Raw genomic sequence first — 16,031 nt, 5'->3', positions numbered from 1 at the left:
ACATTTCTGCGACTTTAGCTTCTAGAGCATTTTTACAACATTATACATAGGTGCTGAATACATAAAAAGCGACTGTTCAGCGACAGACAAGTCGCATCGGCTGAAAGTAGGCCAGAATGTCAGTCCATGTTGGAGCAGGTTTAGATACAGTCTAAAGTATAGATCTCAAAGTCTGTGCACAGAATTTAGCAAGGGCCTCGCACCTTCTGATGCATCAGGTAGGTGCACAATAGCCTAGCCTAACCCTCTGTACTTTGGTCTATATTGATGCGGGACATAGACAGCCAGCTGATGACCAATCCATTAGTGCAATGGATGGCTGGAAGCATTTGTCTTTGCCTTTGCAATACCACAGAAGCAATGCATGGTCAATGTACAGCAATGACACACCTGTGTGAACAGCCAGGAGACCCCCCCCCCCCCCCCATGTTATGTTACATAGTTACATAGTTAGTACGGTCGAAAAAAGACATATGTCCATCAAGTTCAACCAGGGAATTAAGGGGTAGGGGTGTGGCGCGATATTGGGGAAGGGATGAGATTTTATATTTCTTCATAAGCATTAATCTTATTTTGTCAATTAGGATCATTCAGCACCCACCCGCTATCAAGGCAGCTGCCTATCATGTCATGCCCTACCTGCACAGGTGTGCTGGCTACTCAAATGATCCAATTAAGGAGGCCATTTAGTCAGCAGCAGCAGAAGTCCTGTGCCTGGACGCTCCAACAGCGGCCAGACACAAGCAGAAGCAGAAGCAGCAGAAGCAGCAGCAGCACCACCTTTTGTTTTTTGGCTGCAGCAGCAGCAAGGCCCACAGGGCTGGCTAGCTGGCTAGCCAGCAAGCAGGTAGCAATGAAAGTAGGAATCTTTCTTTTTAACCCTGTAAGGGGGTGGTGCACTGTACCCGAAGATACTGCCATATCGGGTCAATGCATAGGGCGACGGAAGCAAGCTTCGAAATCGGCCCCCGTTCTCAAAAATCCATTTAATATATGGTCCCCAGATAGGGGACGTATCAGATATTAAACTGATAAGAACAGATACTACACTTGATCTTAGCCAAAAGGCCGAGAAGCGATAACCGTGAAAGGGCGGGCCCAACAAGGTGCCCTTCATGGGCACTATCACTGCTTGCTGTCAGGGAGGCTGCCAGACAATTTTCCATGCACACTCTGGGCTGGGGGGCAGTCAACCACCAGTACACACAGCAGAACCTAAACCCATACCATTATTGCTAAGCAGCAAGACAGGGGCCCATTGCACTCCCACGGGGCCTTTTTAAATGCAATCCATAACCCGGATTTGCCAGGAACCCTTCTTACTCCTCCTACTTGCATGTGACACTGGGCTTAGGATCTGCATAGGAAACACACACACAAGCACACACCTACCTTTGTTGCCTGCAGATGCCTCCTTGGCTGTCCCCAAACGGTATCAAACCAACACCCACGGGAAGCTGTAAGCATAGAGGACATGCCTGCACCCCATTGGACTTACCTGTGTGGGTTAAATCCGGGTTATTTGACAACCTATGGCGGTGATGGTTCTGCTCAGGCAGAGCAGTGCTGATGCTCCTCATAAAGCTGTCGCTGCTGTGAAGGTTCTAGGTGACATCACAAATCCCTATGGTTACATACACAACAAAGCTGGGTTGTTGTTGTTTACACTCTGCAAGGCCTGTGGAAGTGAGTGACATCATAGCACTGTAGTTCTGAGGGTTCTAGATGGATGCAACAATCTCCTGTTGCTTCTATGAAGGCCATAATAGACGACATCACCAAACAGCTCCATAGTCACATACACAGCAAAGGAGAGATGTTGTTTACACCTAGTGATGTCAGTGGTATTGAGTGACATCACAGCACAGTGCTAAGGCTCCTGGGCCTGGACACAGCAGCGGCTGCAATATCTCAACGGAGAATACGTTTATATATATGTGTGTGTGTGCGCGTATATATATATATATATATATATATATATATATATATATATATATATATTTCTCCGCCGAAATCACTTTTAAACCCATTTCCACCTTTTTTTCCCTTCTCTTCCTCTTACTTTTTTTTCACGTTTTTTTACGTTTTTCTCCTTTTCGCCTCTTTTCTGGGCGTATTATTCTTCTTTTTCTTCTTTTTTTTCGTCTAATGCATACCCCATCAGTGCAGCAATGCTTATTCAATACCGCCAGCAGATGGAGACACTGGGGGATAATTTTCTAAGGATTTATACTGATTTTTCCTGTCTGAATTTGTCGCACAGAAAGTTGCAGGCCAAATATGTGTGACATTTCTGCGACTTTAGCTTCTAGAGCATTTTTACAACATTATACATAGGTGCTGAATACATAAAAAGCGACTGTTCAGCGACAGACAAGTCGCATCGGCTGAAAGTAGGCCAGAATGTCAGTCCATGTTGGAGCAGGTTTAGATACAGTCTAAAGTATAGATCTCAAAGTCTGTGCACAGAATTTAGCAAGGGCCTCGCACCTTCTGATGCATCAGGTAGGTGCACAATAGCATAGCCTAACCCTCTGTACTTTGGTCTATATTGATGCGGGACATAGACAGCCAGCTGATGACCAATCCATTAGTGCAATGGATGGCTGGAAGCATTTGTCTTTGCCTTTGCAATACCACAGAAGCAATGCATGGTCAATGTACAGCAATGACACACCTGTGTGAACAGCCAGGAGACCCCCCCCCCCCCCCCCCCATGTTATGTTACATAGTTACATAGTTAGTACGGTCGAAAAAAGACATATGTCCATCAAGTTCAACCAGGGAATTAAGGGGTAGGGGTGTGGCGCGATATTGGGGAAGGGATGAGATTTTATATTTCTTCATAAGCATTAATCTTATTTTGTCAATTAGGAACATTCAGCACCCACCCGCTATCAAGGCAGCTGCCTATCATGTCATGCCCTACCTGCACAGGTGTGCTGGCTACTCAAATGATCCAATTAAGGAGGCCATTTAGTCAGCAGCAGCAGAAGTCCTGTGCCTGGACGCTCCAACAGCGGCCAGACACAAGCAGAAGCAGAAGCAGCAGAAGCAGCAGCAGCACCACCTTTTGTTTTTTGGCTGCAGCAGCAGCAAGGCCCACAGGGCTGGCTAGCTGGCTAGCCAGCAAGCAGGTAGCAATGAAAGTAGGAATCTTTCTTTTTAACCCTGTAAGGGGGTGGTGCACTGTACCCGAAGATACTGCCATATCGGGTCAATGCATAGGGCGACGGAAGCAAGCTTCGAAATCGGCCCCCGTTCTCAAAAATCCATTTAATATATGGTCCCCAGATAGGGGACGTATCAGATATTAAACTGATAAGAACAGATACTACACTTGATCTTAGCCAAAAGGCCGAGAAGCGATAACCGTGAAAGGGGCGGGCCCAACAAGGTGCCCTTCATGGGCACTATCACTGCTTGCTGTCAGGGAGGCTGCCAGACAATTTTCCATGCACACTCTGGGCTGGGGGGCAGTCAACCACCAGTACACACAGCAGAACCTAAACCCATACCATTATTGCTAAGCAGCAAGACAGGGGCCCATTGCACTCCCACGGGGCCTTTTTAAATGCAATCCATAACCCGGATTTGCCAGGAACCCTTCTTACTCCTCCTACTTGCATGTGACACTGGGCTTAGGATCTGCATAGGAAACACACACACAAGCACACACCTACCTTTGTTGCCTGCAGATGCCTCCTTGGCTGTCCCCAAACGGTATCAAACCAACACCCACGGGAAGCTGTAAGCATAGAGGACATGCCTGCACCCCATTGGACTTACCTGTGTGGGTTAAATCCGGGTTATTTGACAACCTATGGCGGTGATGGTTCTGCTCAGGCAGAGCAGTGCTGATGCTCCTCATAAAGCTGTCGCTGCTGTGAAGGTTCTAGGTGACATCACAAATCCCTATGGTTACATACACAACAAAGCTGGGTTGTTGTTGTTTACACTCTGCAAGGCCTGTGGAAGTGAGTGACATCATTGCACTGTAGTTCTGAGGGTTCTAGATGGATGCAACAATCTCCTGTTGCTTCTATGAAGGCCATAATAGACGACATCACCAAACAGCTCCATAGTCACATACACAGCAAAGGAGAGATGTTGTTTACACCTAGTGATGTCAGTGGTATTGAGTGACATCACAGCACAGTGCTAAGGCTCCTGGGCCTGGACACAGCAGCGGCTGCAATATCTCAACGGAGAATACGTTTATATATATGTGTGTGTGTGCGCGTATATATATATATATATATATATATATATATATATATATATATATATTTCTCCGCCGAAATCACTTTTAAACCCATTTCCACCTTTTTTTCCCTTCTCTTCCTCTTACTTTTTTTTCACGTTTTTTTACGTTTTTCTCCTTTTCGCCTCTTTTCTGGGCGTATTATTCTTCTTTTTCTTCTTTTTTTTCGTCTAATGCATACCCCATCAGTGCAGCAATGCTTATTCAATACCGCCAGCAGATGGAGACACTGGGGGATAATTTTCTAAGGATTTATACTGATTTTTCCTGTCTGAATTTGTCGCACAGAAAGTTGCAGGCCAAATATGTGTGACATTTCTGCGACTTTAGCTTCTAGAGCATTTTTACAACATTATACATAGGTGCTGAATACATAAAAAGCGACTGTTCAGCGACAGACAAGTCGCATCGGCTGAAAGTAGGCCAGAATGTCAGTCCATGTTGGAGCAGGTTTAGATACAGTCTAAAGTATAGATCTCAAAGTCTGTGCACAGAATTTAGCAAGGGCCTCGCACCTTCTGATGCATCAGGTAGGTGCACAATAGCCTAGCCTAACCCTCTGTACTTTGGTCTATATTGATGCGGGACATAGACAGCCAGCTGATGACCAATCCATTAGTGCAATGGATGGCTGGAAGCATTTGTCTTTGCCTTTGCAATACCACAGAAGCAATGCATGGTCAATGTACAGCAATGACACACCTGTGTGAACAGCCAGGAGACCCCCCCCCCCCCCCCCATGTTATGTTACATAGTTACATAGTTAGTACGGTCGAAAAAAGACATATGTCCATCAAGTTCAACCAGGGAATTAAGGGGTAGGGGTGTGGCGCGATATTGGGGAAGGGATGAGATTTTATATTTCTTCATAAGCATTAATCTTATTTTGTCAATTAGGATCATTCAGCACCCACCCGCTATCAAGGCAGCTGCCTATCATGTCATGCCCTACCTGCACAGGTGTGCTGGCTACTCAAATGATCCAATTAAGGAGGCCATTTAGTCAGCAGCAGCAGAAGTCCTGTGCCTGGACGCTCCAACAGCGGCCAGACACAAGCAGAAGCAGAAGCAGCAGAAGCAGCAGCAGCACCACCTTTTGTTTTTTGGCTGCAGCAGCAGCAAGGCCCACAGGGCTGGCTAGCTGGCTAGCCAGCAAGCAGGTAGCAATGAAAGTAGGAATCTTTCTTTTTAACCCTGTAAGGGGGTGGTGCACTGTACCCGAAGATACTGCCATATCGGGTCAATGCATAGGGCGACGGAAGCAAGCTTCGAAATCGGCCCCCGTTCTCAAAAATCCATTTAATATATGGTCCCCAGATAGGGGACGTATCAGATATTAAACTGATAAGAACAGATACTACACTTGATCTTAGCCAAAAGGCCGAGAAGCGATAACCGTGAAAGGGGCGGGCCCAACAAGGTGCCCTTCATGGGCACTATCACTGCTTGCTGTCAGGGAGGCTGCCAGACAATTTTCCATGCACACTCTGGGCTGGGGGGCAGTCAACCACCAGTACACACAGCAGAACCTAAACCCATACCATTATTGCTAAGCAGCAAGACAGGGGCCCATTGCACTCCCACGGGGCCTTTTTAAATGCAATCCATAACCCGGATTTGCCAGGAACCCTTCTTACTCCTCCTACTTGCATGTGACACTGGGCTTAGGATCTGCATAGGAAACACACACACAAGCACACACCTACCTTTGTTGCCTGCAGATGCCTCCTTGGCTGTCCCCAAACGGTATCAAACCAACACCCACGGGAAGCTGTAAGCATAGAGGACATGCCTGCACCCCATTGGACTTACCTGTGTGGGTTAAATCCGGGTTATTTGACAACCTATGGCGGTGATGGTTCTGCTCAGGCAGAGCAGTGCTGATGCTCCTCATAAAGCTGTCGCTGCTGTGAAGGTTCTAGGTGACATCACAAATCCCTATGGTTACATACACAACAAAGCTGGGTTGTTGTTGTTTACACTCTGCAAGGCCTGTGGAAGTGAGTGACATCATAGCACTGTAGTTCTGAGGGTTCTAGATGGATGCAACAATCTCCTGTTGCTTCTATGAAGGCCATAATAGACGACATCACCAAACAGCTCCATAGTCACATACACAGCAAAGGAGAGATGTTGTTTACACCTAGTGATGTCAGTGGTATTGAGTGACATCACAGCACAGTGCTAAGGCTCCTGGGCCTGGACACAGCAGCGGCTGCAATATCTCAACGGAGAATACGTTTATATATATGTGTGTGTGTGCGCGTATATATATATATATATATATATATATATATATATATATATATATTTCTCCGCCGAAATCACTTTTAAACCCATTTCCACCTTTTTTTCCCTTCTCTTCCTCTTACTTTTTTTTCACGTTTTTTTACGTTTTTCTCCTTTTCGCCTCTTTTCTGGGCGTATTATTCTTCTTTTTCTTCTTTTTTTTCGTCTAATGCATACCCCATCAGTGCAGCAATGCTTATTCAATACCGCCAGCAGATGGAGACACTGGGGGATAATTTTCTAAGGATTTATACTGATTTTTCCTGTCTGAATTTGTCGCACAGAAAGTTGCAGGCCAAATATGTGTGACATTTCTGCGACTTTAGCTTCTAGAGCATTTTTACAACATTATACATAGGTGCTGAATACATAAAAAGCGACTGTTCAGCGACAGACAAGTCGCATCGGCTGAAAGTAGGCCAGAATGTCAGTCCATGTTGGAGCAGGTTTAGATACAGTCTAAAGTATAGATCTCAAAGTCTGTGCACAGAATTTAGCAAGGGCCTCGCACCTTCTGATGCATCAGGTAGGTGCACAATAGCATAGCCTAACCCTCTGTACTTTGGTCTATATTGATGCGGGACATAGACAGCCAGCTGATGACCAATCCATTAGTGCAATGGATGGCTGGAAGCATTTGTCTTTGCCTTTGCAATACCACAGAAGCAATGCATGGTCAATGTACAGCAATGACACACCTGTGTGAACAGCCAGGAGACCCCCCCCCCCCCCCATGTTATGTTACATAGTTACATAGTTAGTACGGTCGAAAAAAGACATATGTCCATCAAGTTCAACCAGGGAATTAAGGGGTAGGGGTGTGGCGCGATATTGGGGAAGGGATGAGATTTTATATTTCTTCATAAGCATTAATCTTATTTTGTCAATTAGGAACATTCAGCACCCACCCGCTATCAAGGCAGCTGCCTATCATGTCATGCCCTACCTGCACAGGTGTGCTGGCTACTCAAATGATCCAATTAAGGAGGCCATTTAGTCAGCAGCAGCAGAAGTCCTGTGCCTGGACGCTCCAACAGCGGCCAGACACAAGCAGAAGCAGAAGCAGCAGAAGCAGCAGCAGCACCACCTTTTGTTTTTTGGCTGCAGCAGCAGCAAGGCCCACAGGGCTGGCTAGCTGGCTAGCCAGCAAGCAGGTAGCAATGAAAGTAGGAATCTTTCTTTTTAACCCTGTAAGGGGGTGGTGCACTGTACCCGAAGATACTGCCATATCGGGTCAATGCATAGGGCGACGGAAGCAAGCTTCGAAATCGGCCCCCGTTCTCAAAAATCCATTTAATATATGGTCCCCAGATAGGGGACGTATCAGATATTAAACTGATAAGAACAGATACTACACTTGATCTTAGCCAAAAGGCCGAGAAGCGATAACCGTGAAAGGGGCGGGCCCAACAAGGTGCCCTTCATGGGCACTATCACTGCTTGCTGTCAGGGAGGCTGCCAGACAATTTTCCATGCACACTCTGGGCTGGGGGGCAGTCAACCACCAGTACACACAGCAGAACCTAAACCCATACCATTATTGCTAAGCAGCAAGACAGGGGCCCATTGCACTCCCACGGGGCCTTTTTAAATGCAATCCATAACCCGGATTTGCCAGGAACCCTTCTTACTCCTCCTACTTGCATGTGACACTGGGCTTAGGATCTGCATAGGAAACACACACACAAGCACACACCTACCTTTGTTGCCTGCAGATGCCTCCTTGGCTGTCCCCAAACGGTATCAAACCAACACCCACGGGAAGCTGTAAGCATAGAGGACATGCCTGCACCCCATTGGACTTACCTGTGTGGGTTAAATCCGGGTTATTTGACAACCTATGGCGGTGATGGTTCTGCTCAGGCAGAGCAGTGCTGATGCTCCTCATAAAGCTGTCGCTGCTGTGAAGGTTCTAGGTGACATCACAAATCCCTATGGTTACATACACAACAAAGCTGGGTTGTTGTTGTTTACACTCTGCAAGGCCTGTGGAAGTGAGTGACATCATAGCACTGTAGTTCTGAGGGTTCTAGATGGATGCAACAATCTCCTGTTGCTTCTATGAAGGCCATAATAGACGACATCACCAAACAGCTCCATAGTCACATACACAGCAAAGGAGAGATGTTGTTTACACCTAGTGATGTCAGTGGTATTGAGTGACATCACAGCACAGTGCTAAGGCTCCTGGGCCTGGACACAGCAGCGGCTGCAATATCTCAACGGAGAATACGTTTATATATATGTGTGTGTGTGCGCGTATATATATATATATATATATATATATATATATATATATATATATTTCACCGCCGAAATCACTTTTAAACCCATTTCCACCTTTTTTTCCCTTCTCTTCCTCTTACTTTTTTTTCACGTTTTTTTACGTTTTTCTCCTTTTCGCCTCTTTTCTGGGCGTATTATTCTTCTTTTTCTTCTTTTTTTTCGTCTAATGCATACCCCATCAGTGCAGCAATGCTTATTCAATACCGCCAGCAGATGGAGACACTGGGGGATAATTTTCTAAGGATTTATACTGATTTTTCCTGTCTGAATTTGTCGCACAGAAAGTTGCAGGCCAAATATGTGTGACATTTCTGCGACTTTAGCTTCTAGAGCATTTTTACAACATTATACATAGGTGCTGAATACATAAAAAGCGACTGTTCAGCGACAGACAAGTCGCATCGGCTGAAAGTAGGCCAGAATGTCAGTCCATGTTGGAGCAGGTTTAGATACAGTCTAAAGTATAGATCTCAAAGTCTGTGCACAGAATTTAGCAAGGGCCTCGCACCTTCTGATGCATCAGGTAGGTGCACAATAGCATAGCCTAACCCTCTGTACTTTGGTCTATATTGATGCGGGACATAGACAGCCAGCTGATGACCAATCCATTAGTGCAATGGATGGCTGGAAGCATTTGTCTTTGCCTTTGCAATACCACAGAAGCAATGCATGGTCAATGTACAGCAATGACACACCTGTGTGAACAGCCAGGAGACCCCCCCCCCCCCCCCATGTTATGTTACATAGTTACATAGTTAGTACGGTCGAAAAAAGACATATGTCCATCAAGTTCAACCAGGGAATTAAGGGGTAGGGGTGTGGCGCGATATTGGGGAAGGGATGAGATTTTATATTTCTTCATAAGCATTAATCTTATTTTGTCAATTAGGAACATTCAGCACCCACCCGCTATCAAGGCAGCTGCCTATCATGTCATGCCCTACCTGCACAGGTGTGCTGGCTACTCAAATGATCCAATTAAGGAGGCCATTTAGTCAGCAGCAGCAGAAGTCCTGTGCCTGGACGCTCCAACAGCGGCCAGACACAAGCAGAAGCAGCAGAAGCAGCAGCAGCACCACCTTTTGTTTTTTGGCTGCAGCAGCAGCAAGGCCCACAGGGCTGGCTAGCTGGCTAGCCAGCAAGCAGGTAGCAATGAAAGTAGGAATCTTTCTTTTTAACCCTGTAAGGGGGTGGTGCACTGTACCCGAAGATACTGCCATATCGGGTCAATGCATAGGGCGATGGAAGCAAGCTTCGAAATCGGCCCCCGTTCTCAAAAATCCATTTAATATATGGTCCCCAGATAGGGGACGTATCAGATATTAAACTGATAAGAACAGATACTACACTTGATCTTAGCCAAAAGGCCGAGAAGCGATAACCGTGAAAGGGGCGGGCCCAACAAGGTCCCCTTCATGGGCACTATCACTGCTTGCTGTCAGGGAGGCTGCCAGACAATTTTCCATGCACACTCTGGGCTGGGGGGCAGTCAACCACCAGTACACACAGCAGAACCTAAACCCATACCATTATTGCTAAGCAGCAAGACAGGGGCCCATTGCACTCCCACGGGGCCTTTTTAAATGCAATCCATAACCCGGATTTGCCAGGAACCCTTCTTACTCCTCCTACTTGCATGTGACACTGGGCTTAGGATCTGCATAGGAAACACACACACAAGCACACACCTACCTTTGTTGCCTGCAGATGCCTCCTTGGCTGTCCCCAAACGGTATCAAACCAACACCCACGGGAAGCTGTAAGCATAGAGGACATGCCTGCACCCCATTGGACTTACCTGTGTGGGTTAAATCCGGGTTATTTGACAACCTATGGCGGTGATGGTTCTGCTCAGGCAGAGCAGTGCTGATGCTCCTCATAAAGCTGTCGCTGCTGTGAAGGTTCTAGGTGACATCACAAATCCCTATGGTTACATACACAACAAAGCTGGGTTGTTGTTGTTTACACTCTGCAAGGCCTGTGGAAGTGAGTGACATCATAGCACTGTAGTTCTGAGGGTTCTAGATGGATGCAACAATCTCCTGTTGCTTCTATGAAGGCCATAATAGACGACATCACCAAACAGCTCCATAGTCACATACACAGCAAAGGAGAGATGTTGTTTACACCTAGTGATGTCAGTGGTATTGAGTGACATCACAGCACAGTGCTAAGGCTCCTGGGCCTGGACACAGCAGCGGCTGCAATATCTCAACGGAGAATACGTTTATATATATGTGTGTGTGTGCGCGTATATATATATATATATATATATATATATATATATATATATATATATATATTTCACCGCCGAAATCACTTTTAAACCCATTTCCACCTTTTTTTCCCTTCTCTTCCTCTTACTTTTTTTTCACGTTTTTTTACGTTTTTCTCCTTTTCGCCTCTTTTCTGGGCGTATTATTCTTCTTTTTCTTCTTTTTTTTCGTCTAATGCATACCCCATCAGTGCAGCAATGCTTATTCAATACCGCCAGCAGATGGAGACACTGGGGGATAATTTTCTAAGGATTTATACTGATTTTTCCTGTCTGAATTTGTCGCACAGAAAGTTGCAGGCCAAATATGTGTGACATTTCTGCGACTTTAGCTTCTAGAGCATTTTTACAACATTATACATAGGTGCTGAATACATAAAAAGCGACTGTTCAGCGACAGACAAGTCGCATCGGCTGAAAGTAGGCCAGAATGTCAGTCCATGTTGGAGCAGGTTTAGATACAGTCTAAAGTATAGATCTCAAAGTCTGTGCACAGAATTTAGCAAGGGCCTCGCACCTTCTGATGCATCAGGTAGGTGCACAATAGCATAGCCTAACCCTCTGTACTTTGGTCTATATTGATGCGGGACATAGACAGCCAGCTGATGACCAATCCATTAGTGCAATGGATGGCTGGAAGCATTTGTCTTTGCCTTTGCAATACCACAGAAGCAATGCATGGTCAATGTACAGCAATGACACACCTGTGTGAACAGCCAGGAGACCCCCCCCCCCCCCCCCCATGTTATGTTACATAGTTACATAGTTAGTACGGTCGAAAAAAGACATATGTCCATCAAGTTCAACCAGGGAATTAAGGGGTAGGGGTGTGGCGCGATATTGGGGAAGGGATGAGATTTTATATTTCTTCATAAGCATTAATCTTATTTTGTCAATTAGGAACATTCAGCACCCACCCGCTATCAAGGCAGCTGCCTATCATGTCATGCCCTACCTGCACAGGTGTGCTGGCTACTCAAATGATCCAATTAAGGAGGCCATTTAGTCAGCAGCAGCAGAAGTCCTGTGCCTGGACGCTCCAACAGCGGCCAGACACAAGCAGAAGCAGCAGAAGCAGCAGCAGCACCACCTTTTGTTTTTTGGCTGCAGCAGCAGCAAGGCCCACAGGGCTGGCTAGCTGGCTAGCCAGCAAGCAGGTAGCAATGAAAGTAGGAATCTTTCTTTTTAACCCTGTAAGGGGGTGGTGCACTGTACCCGAAGATACTGCCATATCGGGTCAATGCATAGGGCGACGGAAGCAAGCTTCGAAATCGGCCCCCGTTCTCAAAAATCCATTTAATATATGGTCCCCAGATAGGGGACGTATCAGATATTAAACTGATAAGAACAGATACTACACTTGATCTTAGCCAAAAGGCCGAGAAGCGATAACCGTGAAAGGGGCGGGCCCAACAAGGTGCCCTTCATGGGCACTATCACTGCTTGCTGTCAGGGAGGCTGCCAGACAATTTTCCATGCACACTCTGGGCTGGGGGGCAGTCAACCACCAGTACACACAGCAGAACCTAAACCCATACCATTATTGCTAAGCAGCAAGACAGGGGCCCATTGCACTCCCACGGGGCCTTTTTAAATGCAATCCATAACCCGGATTTGCCAGGAACCCTTCTTACTCCTCCTACTTGCATGTGACACTGGGCTTAGGATCTGCATAGGAAACACACACACAAGCACACACCTACCTTTGTTGCCTGCAGATGCCTCCTTGGCTGTCCCCAAACGGTATCAAACCAACACCCACGGGAAGCTGTAAGCATAGAGGACATGCCTGCACCCCATTGGACTTACCTGTGTGGGTTAAATCCGGGTTATTTGACAACCTATGGCGGTGATGGTTCTGCTCAGGCAGAGCAGTGCTGATGCTCCTCATAAAGCTGTCGCTGCTGTGAAGGTTCTAGGTGACATCACAAATCCCTATGGTTACATACACAACAAAGCTGGGTTGTTGTTGTTTACACTCTGCAAGGCCTGTGGAAGTGAGTGACATCATTGCACTGTAGTTCTGAGGGTTCTAGATGGATGCAACAATCTCCTGTTGCTTCTATGAAGGCCATAATAGACGACATCACCAAACAGCTCCATAGTCACATACACAGCAAAGGAGAGATGTTGTTTACACCTAGTGATGTCAGTGGTATTGAGTGACATCACAGCACAGTGCTAAGGCTCCTGGGCCTGGACACAGCAGCGGCTGCAATATCTCAACGGAGAATACGTTTATATATATGTGTGTGTGTGCGCGTATATATATATATATATATATATATATATATATATATATATATATATATTTCACCGCCGAAATCACTTTTAAACCCATTTCCACCTTTTTTTCCCTTCTCTTCCTCTTACTTTTTTTTCACGTTTTTTTACGTTTTTCTCCTTTTCGCCTCTTTTCTGGGCGTATTATTCTTCTTTTTCTTCTTTTTTTTCGTCTAATGCATACCCCATCAGTGCAGCAATGCTTATTCAATACCGCCAGCAGATGGAGACACTGGGGGATAATTTTCTAAGGATTTATACTGATTTTTCCTGTCTGAATTTGTCGCACAGAAAGTTGCAGGCCAAATATGTGTGACATTTCTGCGACTTTAGCTTCTAGAGCATTTTTACAACATTATACATAGGTGCTGAATACATAAAAAGCGACTGTTCAGCGACAGACAAGTCGCATCGGCTGAAAGTAGGCCAGAATGTCAGTCCATGTTGGAGCAGGTTTAGATACAGTCTAAAGCATAGATCTCAAAGTCTGTGCACAGAATTTAGCAAGGGCCTCGCACCTTCTGATGCATCAGGTAGGTGCACAATAGCATAGCCTAACCCTCTGTACTTTGGTCTATATTGATGCGGGACATAGACAGCCAGCTGATGACCAATCCATTAGTGCAATGGATGGCTGGAAGCATTTGTCTTTGCCTTTGCAATACCACAGAAGCAATGCATGGTCAATGTACAGCAATGACACACCTGTGTGAACAGCCAGGAGACCCCCCCCCCCCCCCCCCCCATGTTATGTTACATAGTTACATAGTTAGTACGGTCGAAAAAAGACATATGTCCATCAAGTTCAACCAGGGAATTAAGGGGTAGGGGTGTGGCGCGATATTGGGGAAGGGATGAGATTTTATATTTCTTCATAAGCATTAATCTTATTTTGTCAATTAGGAACATTCAGCACCCACCCGCTATCAAGGCAGCTGCCTATCATGTCATGCCCTACCTGCACAGGTGTGCTGGCTACTCAAATGATCCAATTAAGGAGGCCATTTAGTCAGCAGCAGCAGAAGTCCTGTGCCTGGACGCTCCAACAGGGGCCAGACACAAGCAGAAGCAGAAGCAGCAGAAGCAGCAGCAGCACCACCTTTTGTTTTTTGGCTGCAGCAGCAGCAAGGCCCACAGGGCTGGCTAGCTGGCTAGCCAGCAAGCAGGTAGCAATGAAAGTAGGAATCTTTCTTTTTAACCCTGTAAGGGGGTGGTGCACTGTACCCGAAGATACTGCCATATCGGGTCAATGCATAGGGCGACGGAAGCAAGCTTCGAAATCGGCCCCCGTTCTCAAAAATCCATTTAATATATGGTCCCCAGATAGGGGACGTATCAGATATTAAACTGATAAGAACAGATTTTTTTTTTTTTTTTTTACATTTTTATTGAAAAAAACTCAAAAACTTAAATACATCACAAAAAATGTTTACAATACATCAAATACTGTTTTCCATAAATGTAAATTCCACATAGCTAATGCTTTTTTCTGCCCTTATCTCTTTTTATCAATTAAATAGTACAAGTAAACTTCACTGTATACCATCTTCAAACATTCTTTTTCACAAATAAAATCTCTTTTGAAGACAAGGATATTACGAACTTTCCATAATACATTTTTTGTACAGTTGATAAAAATCCACAAAATTCTCTCTTTTTCTTTCGTAACTCCATCACTTTTGCCATATAAAACAACTTCATGATTTAAAACTTTTAGACCTGTTAGGAATTTCAATAAAGAACCAATTAGTCTAAAAACCTTTTGTGCAAAATAACAATTCCAGAAAAGGTGCAAAACAGTTTCATCTATATTGCAATTATCCCGGGGACAGACACATACAGCATTTAGACCTCTTCTATATTGGAAAAATCTTACCGGAAGACACTCATGGATAATCATCCATGCTAAATCCTTGTGCTCATTAAAAAGATATGGCTCGTTTACCTTTTTCCATATTTGTACACACCTATTATAAGAAAAATTAGAGACCATACATATTTCTTCTTGCAAATTTAACTGTACTTCTATCTTGCGAGCATCCCTCAAGGTTAACAAGTCAAAGTCTTTAAGGTTATACATACGTATAATTTTTTCTAAGATGGCATAATGTTTAGGCGGAGTTAAAAGTACAGGAGAAGATAATGATAAAAACACCCATTCTCTTTTTCTAAAAATATGTCCCGCAGAGTACTTTAAAAAACAGGACCATACACTTTTCATAAAAAGTCCCCTAAAACACCAACTAAAAAACCTTAAGTATAAAAATTTTCTAATACAGGGAACCTGTTTTCCTCCATTTTTTTGTGACTTATACATAGTATCTCTTTTTAATTTTTCTGCTTTAGAACTCCATAGAAACTCAAAGAGAATCCTCTGAAGTTGCCTAGACATAAGTTCATTAGGAGGATAAATCATATTTAAATAGAGCATAATGGGTATTAGCATAGCCTTAATCACCAAAATTTTACCTTCTAAGGATAATTTCCTAAGGGACCAAAAGTCTACCTTTTTCTTTACCTTTTCTTTTACCATTAGCCAACTTTCCTCACCATTGTTATTTTTATCAAAGATGACTCCAAGGATTTTTATTTTTTCTGACTGTAATTTTAGGTTTGGTATTTGCACGTTTTCCC

The 16,031-nt window shown here is 44.8% G+C and overlaps 7 non-coding genes across 7 annotated transcripts; all 7 read right to left on the bottom strand.

The window, feature by feature from the left end:
• Positions 1–889: 889 nt before the first annotated feature.
• On the bottom strand, positions 890–1,080 carry LOC130326479 (U2 spliceosomal RNA). Its single transcript, XR_008871073.1, has one exon. It is a non-coding gene; the product is annotated as a U2 spliceosomal RNA (small nuclear RNA).
• A 2,099-nt stretch (positions 1,081–3,179) lies between these two features.
• LOC130326477 (U2 spliceosomal RNA) lies at positions 3,180–3,370 on the bottom strand. The gene has a single exon (XR_008871072.1). It is a non-coding gene; the product is annotated as a U2 spliceosomal RNA (small nuclear RNA).
• A 2,096-nt stretch (positions 3,371–5,466) lies between these two features.
• On the bottom strand, positions 5,467–5,657 carry LOC130326476 (U2 spliceosomal RNA). Its single transcript, XR_008871071.1, has one exon. It is a non-coding gene; the product is annotated as a U2 spliceosomal RNA (small nuclear RNA).
• Positions 5,658–7,749: 2,092 nt separating this feature from the next.
• LOC130326475 (U2 spliceosomal RNA) lies at positions 7,750–7,940 on the bottom strand. Its single transcript, XR_008871070.1, has one exon. It is a non-coding gene; the product is annotated as a U2 spliceosomal RNA (small nuclear RNA).
• Positions 7,941–10,027: 2,087 nt separating this feature from the next.
• Positions 10,028–10,218, bottom strand: LOC130326596 (U2 spliceosomal RNA). Its single transcript, XR_008871175.1, has one exon. It is a non-coding gene; the product is annotated as a U2 spliceosomal RNA (small nuclear RNA).
• A 2,095-nt stretch (positions 10,219–12,313) lies between these two features.
• On the bottom strand, positions 12,314–12,504 carry LOC130326474 (U2 spliceosomal RNA). Its single transcript, XR_008871069.1, has one exon. It is a non-coding gene; the product is annotated as a U2 spliceosomal RNA (small nuclear RNA).
• Positions 12,505–14,605: 2,101 nt separating this feature from the next.
• Positions 14,606–14,797, bottom strand: LOC130326564 (U2 spliceosomal RNA). The gene has a single exon (XR_008871150.1). It is a non-coding gene; the product is annotated as a U2 spliceosomal RNA (small nuclear RNA).
• Between the last annotated feature and the right edge of the window lie 1,234 nt (positions 14,798–16,031).

This window comes from Hyla sarda, unplaced genomic scaffold (genome assembly GCF_029499605.1).
Source record: "Hyla sarda isolate aHylSar1 unplaced genomic scaffold, aHylSar1.hap1 scaffold_285, whole genome shotgun sequence".
NCBI lineage: Eukaryota > Metazoa > Chordata > Amphibia > Anura > Hylidae > Hyla > Hyla sarda.
Note: the sequence above shows the minus strand (reverse complement) of the source record. Positions and strands in the feature narration are given on the sequence as shown.